Raw genomic sequence first — 7,531 nt, 5'->3', positions numbered from 1 at the left:
ACCTGTCCCCTGGCAGTGCCCACCCCGGTGCCCACGGCGGTGATTTCGGGTGCCAGGTGATGCAGAGTGACAGTTCCAGCTCTCAGGCCGGGCTGTGCACGTCGGGTGTCCCGGGACAGGACAGCCCCTGTCACTGAGGCAGCAGAGCCCCGTGACAGCCTCTCAATCGAACCCCTCACCCAGCTCCCCGGCGCTAACACTGCCTCTGAACAACTCCATTCATTATTCAAAAAAACCAAAACCCCAAACAGCCCAGTGAGATGCTGACAAAATATGTAATTTTTCTTTTTTTTTTTTTTTTTAATCCTAAAAATCCACCTGGTTTTGCTTCCTCGCTGCCTGTCTGGGTTCATTAAGCGCCGCTTTATTTGTTGTCAGTGAGAAGCCGAGCTCGGGTCACTCTGCCAACGAGTGGGAGTCACTTGTTGGCCATGAATGATTCATAGCTCCCACTTTTAATAAAAGGCTCCTGTTAAAAGTCTACATATGCTCAGAAGGAAGAAATAAAATCAACCCCCCCCCATGTCTCTATTTTCGTTAGAATTTGTGATAAATGGCCACGCGGAGGGTTGTTCTGGGTGGGAGTGGCTCCCAGCAGAGGCAGGGCTGGCCCTGACCCGCTCCGGGGTGCAGCTCCCACCCAGACACTGTGGGCTCACACCGAGCCCTGCTTTCCTCTCTTACCGAAAAAAAACAAACTCCATAGAAGAATTCCAAGTGGAGGCCGTTAGGAAAATGAATCCACGAACACCAGAGGTTTATGTCCAAAAAGGAATCAGAAGAGTCATTTTACTTTATTCCAATAAAGGGAGAGGCCATGGGGCATTTCCCCTGGGGTCTCTCAGTTTTTCGGAGGACTCAGCCTCCTTTTTATCCCAATTTCCCGGCCGCATTTCCCTCTCTCTTTCCCCACTGGCTGAGGGACTTGAGAGGCACAGACTTCCCGAAATGCCTCAGGTTCCCCTCTTCATGTATAACCCCCTCTAATTTTTAATTCTTATGGGATTTATGGGTTTTCCCCATTGTTGCTTTCATCTTTCAATATCCAATTTCATTTACAAACAAACCTGCAGTTTGTTTGTAAAGGCAAGTATCTTCTTCTCCATCCATTGATCAGTGGAATCCTTCCCATTGTTTCTCCCATCTCTCAGCGCTGGTTTTATCTACCAGCAGAGCCAGGGCTTGTCTGTGAAGACAGATCTGTCATTCCTCTCAAGGCCGAGGAGGTGGAGTTCATAAAATCACGGAGTCACGGCTGGTTTGGGTGGGAGGGGACCTCAAACCCCCCCTGCCATGGCAGGGACAGCTCCCACTGTGCCAGGCTGCTCCAGCCTGCCCTGGGACACTGCCAGGAGCAGCCACAGCTGCTCTGGGGATCCCTGTGCCGGGGTTTCTCCTCCTTCCAGGGATGGATCCCTCCCTGCCGTGCCCGAGCACTGGGATCAAGCGCCGGGACAGCCCCTGGCCCTTCCTGCAGGCTGGACCATGAGTATTCAGGGGTGCAAAGCAGCAGGTGCAGCACGGCTCTGCTGAGGGCTCAAACAGGTCTGTCACCCTGGTTTTTCTGAGTTTTTTTAAAGCCTTTTGATTGTTCATAAGATGGACTCAGTCTTTTTAACTTCTGTACAATATTAGGAGCAGTTTTTGCCTTTTCTCACAGATGTAACATAAACAAATCCTTTGTTTTTCATTCCCTGTCCTTTGTTTGCACATTTTTAACCTGAAAACAATTGTAACTGACAGCTGGTCTGGCCATTGGGCTGGGAGGTGAAAACTCCAGAAGCCAATCCACAGCCAGACCCACAAATGTATAAAAAGTAAGAAATAACCAGGCAGAGGGGCTCTGGGCTTGGCTCAGCCTTGGGCTCTCTCAGAGGAACAGCTCTGCCCTGCGAAATCTCTCATCTCCGTGTGGTTGCTTTGGGTGCCCCGACCACACAGCTCTCTATGGAAACTCCATCTGTAGCTTTTCACGGGATGTTGAGGGTTGGTTTGTTGTTGGTGGTGGTTTTTTTTTTGTTTTTTTTTTTTTTTAAATTAAAAGCACACTTTATTTTAAAAAGTACAGATACTCTCATAAAGGATGGCTTTATAAAATAAAATGGCAGAAGTGCATTAATGCCATTGATAAAAACCTAAAGATTTGAGTAATTTTAGGTTTCATCTGTGCACAGAACAAAAATCCTCGTCCAGTGCAGCTCTTGGCGTTCCATTTCCGATGGGAATATTCTTGCTCACGATTACTCTCCTCCTTCTGGCCTGTTCTTCCTTTGTTCCCGTTTCCCCTCTCTTTCCCGCAGCTCCAGCAGCTCCCTGTGCTTCCCCAGCAGCTCCTGATGATCCAGGGACTCACTGCACGTCCCCCCGGAGCCTCGGGGCTCCCAGCAGGACGGGTCACTGGGAACCAACGCCATTCCCATTTATTCCCCCAAAATGCCTTGACAGCCCCCCAGTGCCCACCCCGTCTCTCGTTAATTGCTGTTTGTCGAGTCCTGACATTTACGTGGGGAAATCCCAATATTTCGATCAGTTTGCACTCCGCAGATCTGATTCATTTACTGAGGAGATCAATGGATGCCTCCACTGGTGCCAGACACTTCCAGCTGGCCAGAGCTTCCTCCAAAGGGATCTTCCACGGGAGCTGGGGCCAGGCTGGATCCCTGGAGTGTCCCAGGCCAGGCTGGGCACTGGGAGCAGCCTGGGGCAGGGGGACGTGTCCCTGCCACGCCAGGGGTGGCACTGGGTGGGATTTGAGGCACCTCCCATCCCAAACCATCCGGGGATCTGATTCCATGGAAATGCTGGGCTGGTTTTTGGGTACTTTTTTTTTGGTAGCAATGGTGTTACAGGCACTTTACAGCAATAATTATGATGTGTCCCTGCTGTGGAAGCAACAAATCCCTGCCAGGGTGTCACCTGGTGTCCTTCGGGAAGGACAAGAGAGACCCCGAGGGGCTGCAGCGTGTCCAGGGAATGGAGCTGGGACAGGGAATGGAGCCCCAGGAGAGGCTGAGGGAGCTGGGACAGGGAATGGAGCTCCAGGAGAGGCTGAGGGAGCTGGGAAAGGGAATGGAGCCCCAGGAGAGGCTGAGGGAGCTGGGACAGGGAATGGAGCTCCAGCAGAGGCTGAGGGAGCTGGGACAGGGAATGGAGCCCCAGGAGAGGCTGAGGGAGCTGGGAAAGGGAATGGAGCCCCAGGAGAGGCTGAGGGAGCTGGGACAGGGAATGGAGCCCCAGGAGAGGCTGAGGGAGGTGGGACAGGGAATGGAGCCCCAGGAGAGGCTGAGGGAGCTGGGAAGGGAATGGAGCCCCAGGAGGGGCTGAGGGAGCTGGGAAGGGGCTGAGCCTGGAGAAAAGGAGGATCAGGAGGATCGTGTGGCTCTGCACAGCTCCTGACAGGAGGGGACAGCCGGGGGGATTTGGGATCTGCTCCCAGGGAACAGGGACAGGAGGACAGGGAATGGCCAGGGATGCACAGCCCTTCCCAGGAAGGAATTTTCCCGGGTATGGAACCTGACCCTCCCCTGGCACAGCTGCCCCGGGCAGTGCTGGGTCCCCATCCCTGCAGGGATTTAAAATCCCTGTGGATGTGGCACCTGGGGACAGGGGGCAGGGGTGGCCTTGGCCGGGCTGGATGGACTCAGGGAATTTTCCAGCTGGAATATTCCTGTGTTTCTGTAGAGCTCAGCTGATCTCAGCCTCCAGGAGGAACTTCAGCCGAAGTTTCTTGCTGGAACAGAAGTTTTGCGCCGCAGCCCGTAATTAGCAGTTATTACATGCACTAACACTGACTGATAATTACTCTTTAGGATGAGCTCACAATCAAAGGCTTGATTTAAACCCACATCCATTTCTCCGTGACCCCTGATCCCGCAAAGCATGAAGATATTGATGTTCCAGTAATTAGCTGTTCCTGCCCTGCTAATCCATTAACTCCGCGGTTCTGGGCAGGACAGGGACGGGCTGAGTCAGGGCTGGGAACAGGGAAATAAATGAGGGGCTGAACCCTGGCCCCTCAGCAGCGTTTACAGCAGCTGCTGGTGCTGCTAACATTGGGAAATGTTATAGTGCCGAGAAAGCGCTAAAAAATGAAAACAAACGTTGTTTCCAGGAGGTCCCGAGCATCACTGGTGGGAGTGGGTAAATAAATGAACGGTGAGGTTTATGGGCTGTGGGGCTGATTGTTACCCTGGTTTTTCTGAGTTTTTTACAGCCTTTTGGTTTTCATAAATGGAGTCAGATCTTTTTAGTTATTGTACAATATTAAAAGCAGTTTCTACCTTTTTCCCACAGATGTAACATAAACAAATCCTTTGTTTTTCATTCTCTGTCCTTTGTTTGCGTATTTCTAACCTGAAAACAATTGTAACTGACGGCTGGTCTGGCCAGTTGGCTTGAGAGGTGAAAACTCTAAAAGCCAATCTTCAGCCAGACCCACAAATGTATAAAAAGTAAGAAATAAAACAAAGAGGCTCTCTCTCGGCCGAGACTCAGCCGGATCGGAGGAACCTCTGCTCTGGAAACCTCTTGTCTGCGTGTGGCCGCTTTGTGTGTCTCGGTGACAGCTGATAAAGCATCTGTGGGTGGGAATGCACAGCCCAGGCTCCCGAATTCCCCAGATGTCACTGAGACGCACAAAGCAGTCGCACGCAGACGAGATTTCGCAAGGCAGAGGTCCTTCCAATCCCTGCTCACAGCTGAAAACCGAGAGAGGAAGAGCGGAGAGAAGAAGAGACCCCTTTGTTTATTTTTTTACTTTTTATACATTTGTGGGTCCAGCAGAAGATTGGCTTTTTGGGGTTTCCACCCCTCAGCCTCAGTGGCCAGACCAATTGTCAGTTACAATTGTTTTCAGGTTAGAAATATGCAAACAAAGGACAGAGAATGAAAAACAAAGGATTTGTTTATGTTACATGTGTGGGAAAGGTAGAAAACTGCTCTAATATTGTACAGTAACTAAAAGATCTGACTCCATTTATGAAAATCCAAAGGCTAATAAAGAAACTCAGAAAAACCAGGGTAGCACCCCAAATCCTGGCCAATCCCTCTCGCCCAGCCCTCCCTCCGAGGCAGCGCAGGAAATCCACGTCCTCTGGGTGAGCTCCAGGTGCAAGGAGGTTTGGTAATTAATTAAAAAAAAAAAAAAAAAAAAAGGTGCCAGGGATGTGTGGGAAGGAGCTAAAATGAATAATGGATCTGGTTTTAATTAATGCATTGAAATTTATCATAAACCAAGGGTGTTGGGAGCCAGGGGTGAGAAATGCAGGACACATTTTGGGAAGGAATTCCTGGCGGGGAGGGTGGGGAGGCCCCGGCATGGAATTCCCAGGGAAGCTGTGGCTGCCCCTGGATCCCTGGCAGTGCCCAAGGCCAGGCTGGGATACCCCGGGACAGTGGGAGGTGTCCCTGCCCGTGGCAGGGGTGCGAATGGGATTCAAGGTCCCTCCCAACCCAAACCAGTCTGTGCTTCTGGGGTTCTGAGATCTCACCGGTTAAACCAGCTCTGGAGCAAACCATCATTCCCAAATCCCCTTCCCAGTGTGAACCCTCTGCCCCGGACACGTCCCCAAATGCCCGTTAATTCTCTTTGCGTGCACTGTGCTCCTGCTGTTGGGTTTTATCTGCGTTTTCCTGTAAAAACCCGCATCCCCTCTCCTGCAGGATCCGCTGATTTCACTGCCCCTGCCCAATGTCAGCTCCAGGCCAGCGGCTCCAGCCGCGGATGGATTTCCCACACAGCTGCCCGGGTATCTGGGGCAGTGAATCAGGAATGTTTTCCAGCAAAACCCGGAGATTTCTGCCGGGGGAGGCACTTCTCCCTGAGAATGGTTTCCTGGGAAGCGTTTCACGTTCTTCAGACACAGCCAGAGAAAATATTGAAGGTAAAAATCGTTTCTCCTCAAGATACTGTAGATATTATTCTCCGGGTCTTAGTTAAACTCACATAAATCCTGCCTTGAAGAAATCTCTGTGTTTCAAGCTCCATTCTCAGCGATGTCAGCAGGGCGAATCTAAAAATTGGAGATCCATAGGAAACAAAAAATCCTTCTCAGAGGCAGGGCCTGGAACGCCTCAAAGGGCTGGGAGCTGGGGGAGCAGGGCGGACGGGAGGGAAAAGGGATTGTTCCCGGTGTGTTTTGACTCCAGCCGCTCCGGAGCCGCTGCTCTGTGTCCGGGGCTGGCACCGGCCGGTGATGGACTCGGGGTGCAGGCTCCTGGAGGTGAATCCCCGCATCCAGCCGGAACGGGAAAAGGGAAGGGAATTCTCTGGAAGAGATGGAGGTTGGGGGCAAATCTCGTGGAAAACGGCACAAAGGAGCAGCGCTGAGCCTCTGGAAGGCTCCGAGATGGGATAAAACCGGGCAGTGCCGGTGAGCTGGGGACAAACGGCTCTGGAGGTGCCCAGGCAGGGACCCTGAGGGGCCACCAAGGGAACTGTCACCTCAGAGCCACAGTGTCACACTGCCACCAAGGGGACTGTCACCTCAGAGCCACAGTCACAGTGTCACACTGCCACCAAGGGGACTGTCACCTCAGAGCCACAGTCACAGTGTCACACTGCCACCAAGGGGACTGTCACCTCAGAGCCACACTCACAGTGTCACACTGCCACCAAGGGGACTGTCACCTCAGAGCCACAGTGTCACACTGCCACCAAGGGGACTGTCACCTCAGAGCCACAGTCACAGTGTCACACAGCCACCAAGGGAACTGTCACCTCAGAGCCACAGTGTCACACTGCCACCAAGGGAACTGTCACCTCAGAGCCACAGTGTCACACTGCCACCAAGGGGACTGTCACCTCAGAGCCACAGTCACAGTGTCACACAGCCACCAAGGGAACTGTCACCTCAGAGCCACAGTCACAGTGTCACACTGCCACCAAGGGAACTGTCACCTCAGAGCCACACCCACGCTGTCACACAGCCACCAAGGGGACTGTCACCTCAGAGCCACAGTCAGTGTCACACTGCCACCAAGGGAACTGTCACCCCAGAGCCACACTCACAGTGTCACACTGCCACCAAGGGAACTGTCACCTCAGAGCCACACCCACGCTGTCACACTGCCACCAAGGGGACTGTCACCTCAGAGCCACAGTCACAGTGTCACACTGCCACCAAGGGGACTGTCACCTCAGAGCCACACTCACAGTGTCACACAGCCACCAAGGGAACTGTCACCTCAGAGCCACACTCACAGTGTCACACTGCCACCAAGGGAACTGTCACCTCAGAGCCACAGTCAGTGTCACACAGCCACCAAGGGGACTGTCACCCCAGAGCCACACTCAGTGTCACACTGCCACCAAGGGAACTGTCACCCCAGAGCCACACTCACAGTGTCACACTGCCACCAAGGGAACTGTCACCTCAGAGCCACAGTGTCACACTGCCACCAAGGGAACTGTCACCCCAGAGCCACAGTGTCACACAGCCACCAAGGGGACTGTCACCTCAGAGCCACAGTCAGTGTCACACTGCCACCAAGGGAACTGTCACCACAGAGCCACAGTCAGTGTCACACTGCC

Source organism: Hirundo rustica, chromosome 9 (assembly GCF_015227805.2).
Source record: "Hirundo rustica isolate bHirRus1 chromosome 9, bHirRus1.pri.v3, whole genome shotgun sequence".
Classification (NCBI taxonomy): Eukaryota; Metazoa; Chordata; class Aves; order Passeriformes; family Hirundinidae; genus Hirundo; species Hirundo rustica.
Note: the sequence above shows the minus strand (reverse complement) of the source record.